The sequence below is a fragment of the Macaca fascicularis genome, chromosome 3 (genome assembly GCF_037993035.2).
Source record: "Macaca fascicularis isolate 582-1 chromosome 3, T2T-MFA8v1.1".
NCBI classification, from domain to species: Eukaryota; Metazoa; Chordata; class Mammalia; order Primates; family Cercopithecidae; genus Macaca; species Macaca fascicularis.
Window position 1 is genome coordinate 92,762,894 of NC_088377.1, and position 7,844 is coordinate 92,770,737.

A 7,844-nucleotide genomic window follows, 5' to 3' on the forward strand; every position below is an offset into this window, starting at 1 on the left:
TTTTCACATGCAAATTGTAGATATTGCTGAGCCTAATCAGAGCCTCCCAAAAATATAACCACCTGCCTCCTCTTCCTTTTTTCCTTTCCTGCTTATTCTTTCCCCTTTACTGACGTTCCCAAAACCCCCTTTGGAAAAAGCACAGGTCAGAGATGCTCCTGTGACTTGTATTTTTTTCCAGGCACATCCTTAACCTTGGCTAAATAAACCTCTATCTATTGAGATCTGCATTAGTCACTTTTTGGTTAATACTTCCAAGAGTGAGCTGGCAACCAAAGTTCAGGAACTGCAAAGCCAAAGCCTCGTTCACTCAACTCATTCAATCCACAAGCTCTATTGCATGCCAATTTATACCAAGCACTATGGTAATGCTCATGGCTGTACCCACTCTCATCAGGATTTTACCACTGAGTACAGTGGTTCTTGAATGGACCTGTGCCCTGGAATCACCTAGACAGCTTTTAAAAATACTGATCCCTGGATCCCACACCCAGAGACTGATTTATTTAGTCTGAGATGTGATCTGGATAGCAGGAGTTTTTAAATGTACCCAGGCGACTCTAACGTGTGGCCCAGGTTGAGGCCAGTGGTCTAGGAGAGGAAGATGAAAAAGCAGAGAATCACCAGAAAGGGTCTAAGCACCTGAGGCAACGAAATCATGTGGGGCTCTCAGAGCCCAGGATCTGGGTCCTCTGAAAGGCTCAGGAGCCCAGAGAAGGAATACCTCAGATGAGACCTGCCAGGTCCTGCCAAATGGCCAGGTGAAGATGTTGGGAAGATGGGAGAAGAAGAGTGTTCTGGGCAAATAGAATAGCCAGAAAATGCCAGAAGAAAGTGCCCTGAAGGGAGAGAAAGGCTGGTGTGTTAGCAAACAGAAAATGTCCCTACAGCAAAGGAGAGGCAGGAAGTGATCAACTGAGCTTGGAGAGGTGAAGAAAGATCAAAACACAAAAACTGAAGTTTTGAGATGCAATTCTGAAAACAGTGAGAAGGCATTAGAAGGTCTGCAGCAGGAGAATGAAAATGACCAGATGTGGGTAAACAGAGCACTCGCTGTCTTTCTCTCACACTCTTAGAGAATGACTAAGAATGACTCTTAGGCTCAAGCCTATAAGTAGAAAACAGCATGGAAACAGCATGGTTAATGCGGATAGGTGATTGTGTTAATGACGTATCATTTTACTTTTTAAAATCTCGTCTGTATCTAGTCATTGGGCTTGATATATTTATAACCCTCTTTTTCTCCCCAGGAGATCAAAGCAGCTGCATCATCTCATTAACCTTCACTCAGCATTCCTGGAGGAGATTGCCAGGTAAACAGTATTAGGGAAAATTTAAAACACTTAAGGTTTGAAAAACATTTGCCAAAAACTCAGTGTGATAAGCTGAGAAAAAGCCAAGTTCTGGGGCTCCTTTTTTCCCTGATTCTTAGGGTCCGATTTATCTGCAAGATGACACTGTTAAGAAGAAGAGGTCAGTTTGGAACATGTCTGCAGAGCAGGGCAGTGCCGAGTTTCAGGCTAAACTGCACTTAGAAAAAAAATCAGAGAGAAATGAAATTGCTTTTTGCTCAAGGAAACTAACAATTTCAGTTCCAGGGAAAATAGTCAGTTCATGAACTGCGAGAGAAATGACTGCATTGGCTCCCAGAGGAAACAGGATCTTGCCAATTCTCCCACTGCTAATAAAAATTTTAGACTATTTTACATTGGCTCTCATGAGGGAGAGACTAGATATTGCTTATCTAAAGCTAAAACACTTTGAATTTGATTTGACCTGGTAGATTTTTGCTAACTCAGCAACTACACATTGAGACTGGCCCATTTATTGTTCTGAATCAGTCAACTGTGTTTCCCAACATACTGCCAACTCTTGTATGCCCAGAACTGATTTTCTGCTGCTCTTTCCTTAAGTTACCTCTTACCTGCTCACTTGAAAAAGGAGGTTTAAGTTTACCTTTCAGTTCCAGTGCTGAGCTCAGCCCACTGCCAGAGCTCAGACAAAAAAGTCAGAGCATGGATTACACCAGTGCTTCTCAAACTGTAATGTACTCCCAAATTACCTGGGGATCCTGTTAAAATGCACACTGGTAGGCCTGGGATGGCCCCGGATTCTGTATTTCTACAGAACCCCCAGGTAATGCCAATGCTGCTGGTTCCAGGGCCATATGGTGTCTACCGGTTCTGAAGCCCTGACACAACCCCTCCTCTTAAAACTCTCTCCCCCTCACCCCGCTTCAATTTTCATTATCACGGAATCATCTGAGTCTTAAAAGACCTTTTGCCCTTCCAGTGTCTCCTTTAAAAAACACACTCCCTGGAGGATTAATATTTGATGCTCTCTCTCAGCTAACAGTATCAGAGATTAAGTTTCAGCTAGTTGAAATCCAGACCAAAACAGAGCAAGTCATGACTGTGGATGCTGAAGAGAAAAAGGAAGCAAAGAACACAGAAAAGACCTGGTGGTGACTTTATCCTCCCCAATGAAAGAGAAACAAAAAATGAAGCCACTCAGAGGAGTTTCAAACCACAGGACATCACCTAGAAATGTCCTGTGCAGAGCTACAGCCTTGGCAATAAATCCCACTTCGGCCCCAGGACTGGAGGCAAATTAGGTCGCATTTTGCATGTTTCCTAATCTGTAAAATGGAGATGACAATACACATCCCATTGCACCCCAAGTTATGGTGAGAATTAAAAATGAGACATTTAATCTTAGATATTGCCAAGCACTTGGTATGGTAGTTCTAATCATTACTCAAAATATAGTCAAAATGTAATTAACAATGCCTGTACGACTTACAAAATCAGATTAGCTGGAGTGTGGGGGTGAAGGGAATAGTTTATCACACAGTTCTCCAACCTCTTCTCTGTTATTTGCCTTTTTGTATCTTGTGCCCCATGATAGTTTTCCTCTGCTCCTTTCCTCCATATTTGATCCTAATTTACTTGTAGCATTTTCCCCTAGGGAAATACCCTATTCAAGAATAAGAAAAGCATCAGGAGCTACCATGAATTCCTACTGGGATACCTTACTTAATTAAAAGACACGACTGTAAATCCATTACTTCACTTGCCCTTTACTAGCTGACCTTGGACAAATAATTTTCTCACACTTTTTTTTTTCCTCTGTAAAATGGAAACAACAGCAGCTATCTCACAGGGTCACTGTAGATGCTTTGACAGAGTATTGTATATGGCCCTTTGAATATTGTAAATTGGAGTCCTCTTCTGCCTCAGAATCCCCCCATCAATGTCCCTTTGCTCAACTGCATCAAATAGGCATTATCCTTAGGAGTAAATGGACCAAGCTAACAATGAATTCTAGCCTTATTTCTTCTTTTTCTTTTTCAAACTTGAAATGCTCACTCCTATTTTCTCAACTTTTCTCCAAACTGTAGCGGCCCAAAGAACTGTTATTGGAAAAGCTGTATCGAATATAATGTTTTTGAGCTGTTCTATTTTAACAAGAGGTCTAAATGGGACAATTTCAAATTTCTAAGGAAGTCAGCATTTTAGCCACTCAGAGTTGGATGGGAACTGCTCTCAAGAAATTGAGGTATATAAAAAAGAATGAGATCCTGTCATTTACAACAGCTTAGATGGAACTGGAGAACATGATCTTAAGTGAAATAAGCTAAGCACAGAAAGACATATGTCACATGTCCTCACTCATGGGCAGGAGCTGAGAGAAAAACATAAGTTGAATTCATAAAGAGTAGAATGATGGTTACCAGAGGCTGAAAAAGATAGCAGAGAGAAGATAAGGTGGAGGATATTAATGGGTACAAAAATACAGTTAGAATCAATAAGGTGTAGTATTCAGTAGCACAACAGAGTAACTAGAGTTAACAATAACTTATATATTGTAGAATAACTAAAAAAGTGGATAATATGGTTTGGCTGTGTCCCCACCCAAATCTCATCTTGAATTACAGTTCTCATAATCCCTATGTCTCATGGGAGGGACCGGTGGGATATAACTGAATCACGAGGGCAGGTTTTTCCTGTAGTCTTGTCATGATAGTGCATAATTCTCACAAGTTCTGATGGTTTTATAAAAGGACAGTTCCCCTGCACACATTCTCTTGCCTGCCGCCATGTAAGACATGACTTTGTTCTTCCTTCACCTTCCACCACGACTGTTGAGGCCTTGCCAGCCATGTGGAACTGTAAATCAATTAAACCTCTTTCCTTTATAAATTACCCAGTATCGGGTACATCTTTATTAGCAGCATGAGAACAGACTAATAGAGTGAAACACAAAGAAATGGTAAAGACTTGAAGTGATGGACATTTCAATTACCCTGATTTGATCATTACACACTGTATGCCTGTATTAAAACACCACATGTACCCCATAAATATATACAACTATTATTGCCCATAATTTAAAAATGTAAATGATTAAAAGAATTTATTAAAATATATATATTACTTTTATATTGTATAAAAGTAGTAATTACAATAGTTGTTAAAAAAATAAATGGAGGTGTTAGGAACAATACTCTGACAGGATCACAGTAAGGTCTGGAGAGGAGTTCTTTCTTTCCCCTTTGGAACTCAAATCACCCAATCCAATAATCAAAAGCAAAATTGCCAACATATGTTTTGTTTTCCGTCATATGATGTTCAATTTGGGCCATGAGGATATTTCTAAAATCCCATTTAATATAAACTTTGTTTTATATGAGCTAACAGATGGATCCTGAAAGCTATGAAACAGAATGGCTGTACAGCATGTCATAAGTCACACTGGTAGGGTGACAGGCTCCAGGTGTTTATGTGGCTTGGGAAGCTATCAAAAAATATGAAGAAAATCAGTTCAATATTAGGTGTTTTTAAAGTCAAAAAAATAATAATTTGAAAATCTATGGGCTGTTCATCTGATTTTTTTTTTTTTTTTGACATGGGAAATGCAATGATAAAATACCACTTGAATAGGCAACCACCTTTCAATTATCTCATCTTCCCTGGGCCCCAGTTTCCTTATCTATGAAATGAGGCTCGTTTTGGGTCAGAAGTGGCAGAGATTTCATTTTGGGTGCTACCTCTAACCCATGACAGTGGCTGCTGAGGCCTGGCCTGAGAGGTCTGAAGCTCTGTATCAGTCAGGGTTCTCCAGTGAAACAGAACCAATAGAACGTGTGTGTGTGTGTGATTTCTTATAAGGTATTGATTACAGTCTGAGAAGTCCCAGGATCTGCCATTTGCACTCTGGAGACCCAGGAAGTGCAGCACTGTGTTTTGATGGCCTGAGAGCTGGAGAGCCAATAGTGTAGATTTCAGCATGAGTCCAAAGGCTTGAGAACTAGGAGCAGGCAGTAGACTGATGTACAGCTCAAGCAGTCAGACAGAGAGAGGGTGAATCCAACCTTCCTTCACCCTCTTGTTCTATCCATGCCCTCAATGAACTGGATGAGGCCCACCCACACTGGGAAGTCTGCTTTCCCCGGCATACCAATTCCAATGCTCATCAGACATCCGGGCATCCTGTGGCCCCATCAAGTTGACATAAAATTAACCATCATAGATAGGTTCTGTCTGAACTGGTGTCACAGTAGATAATTAATATCTGTTATGAGTCTAGGGCAGAGTCAGTTAGTGTTGTGCCAATCATTTGTAACACATGTGAATGAGACGGTCACTGATGTCCTTTGCTTTCTCCGTAGGTATTGAGTCTGATTTGCCTACCACAAGATGAAGGGCACATGTGGCGGAGGAGAAGCAGAAGATCGGATTGGGAAGCCCAAGAGTCATCTGGAGGTGCCCTAAGAGTGCAGCTTTGGATAACAGACATCCTGAAAGCTGGCTTGCCTGCCACTGAACACCACATGCAAATTCAAGCCCAGTGAATATGTGTGGTCTCAACTGAAACAAAAAAAAAAAATGTTTTTTTAAGAAACAATACAGATTTAGGCCCTCACAATTCTCTCAGCAACTGTAATGGGTTGAATGGTGGTCCCCAACATTATGTCCATTTCCTAACCCCTGGAACCTGTGACTGTGACCTTCTTTCAAAAAAGGGTCTTTGCAGAAGTAATGAAGAGATCAGATCATTCTGGGTTACCCAGGTAGGCACTGAATTTAATGACGAGTACCCTTGTGAGAGACAGAAGAGAAGACACATGCGGAGGAGGGGCTGTGGCCACTGAGGCATGCTGGAGCCATGCAGGCCAGGGAAGTCGAGGCACGCTGACATTCACCAGAAGCTGTCAGAGGCAAGGGAGGGTTCTCCCCTAGAGCATTAGGAGGGAGTGCGACCCTGCCAATAATCTTATCTTTCAACTCTGGCCTTCAGAACTGTTTTAAGCCACCAAGATGGAGGTAACTTTTATGGCTGCTGGAGAAAACTCACAAAGCAGCCTACAAAGGCAGTAGAGCAGCTCAAGCTTGGCCACAGGAGGAGTCAGGCCTCGTGCACAGGACATGGGTTCAGATCCCCACCACCCTTCCCAGCTCCCCTGCTCTGCAGATCCCCTCCTTACACAGGATCCCCCAAGTAATCAGCCTCTGCCTGCCTTCCTTTGGGCTTTGCCCCTCATCTGTGCCATCTCCCGCCTCAGACAGCCTCACCCAGGCTGCTCCTTGAGCCTACCTTGACCTCGGCCAAGTTCTCTAGTCCAATTCAGCTGCCACGTTAGTCACTAATCATAATTCTATTTGCACAGGATGCACATGGCCATGTTGGAGAGTCTGCCAAGCTATGCTCCCTCTCCTTTATTACCCAAGTGACAACTTGCAACTGCACACACAACCCTGCCAGCACTTGGCAGCTGAGGAACGGAGCAGGAGAGGCAGGGAGCATGCCAGCAAGTGAGTGCCCTGGAATAACGTCTGACAAAGAACCTTTCCTCTTCACACCACAGGGTGAATTTGGAATTGGTTAACAATCATTTATTGTGTGTGGTCCAATGCTAGAAGAATTTTGAATGTTCCCAACACAAAGAAACGATCGGTGTTTGAGCTGATGGATATGCTAATTACCAGTTTATCACTGCACATCACATGCATGTATGGAAATACTCTGTACCCCATAAGTATGTATAATTATTAGGTGTCAACTAAACACATAAAAAAGAAACTTTCCTCTCCCAACCGGCAACAAATAATGCACACAAAAGGGGTCATTTCTGAAATGTTATCTTTATAGCCTCAGAATTTCAACCCACAGAAGAGCATTCACAGGAACAAGTGGTCCAAACCACTCACATCTTCGGACGCTGCTGCCCCGCTCTATCTTGTTCTAATAATGGATATTGCTTGCACACACCAAGGACATCTAAAATTCATCATATGGCAAACCATACCCCCCACCTTGAAACTGGTACATTTCCACCTTCACTGCTCATTTCATCCACAGCCATTTCTTTTACATTGAGACCTCACGTGGAAAAAGAGAATAAGCTGTCTTGTAAGTTGGGTCTTCCCTACTGTCACAGAACACGGCAAGGGACTAAGGTGTCATCTGGCTCCTGTGTTATGATGAGAAATGTGAGGAAAAAAAAACTAGGCCAAAAATTCTGCTTGCTAGATATTATGATATAATACTGTACATCACTAGAGTCTACTCTTAGCCATGTGTGTCAAGAGTAGTAATGTAGACCAATACTAAACATCTGGGAGACACCAGTTTTTTGTTATAGGAAAGGATTAATTAGAGCTTCCTTGCATACTTAGAGTGGGAATCAACATATCAAGTCTAGGGCTCGCACATAGCAAGTCCTCAGTGAGTATCAGCCACTGGCAATCCTGTTGCTGTTATTGGGATTGCTGTTAAAACCACCCTCCCCAAAGATATGTAATGGTTTGTTTCCCTACATCTCCTACCTGCCTTCCAGCATT

General features: G+C 42.3%; 1 long non-coding RNA gene across 1 annotated transcript; it reads left to right on the forward strand.

Moving 5' to 3' along the window:
* The first annotated feature begins 1,248 nt into the window (after positions 1–1,248).
* Positions 1,249–5,928, forward strand: LOC102137599 (uncharacterized). The gene is made up of 2 exons (XR_006696881.2): positions 1,249–1,313; positions 5,672–5,928. It is a non-coding gene; the product is annotated as an uncharacterized lncRNA (long non-coding RNA).
* Positions 5,929–7,844: the final 1,916 nt, after the last annotated feature.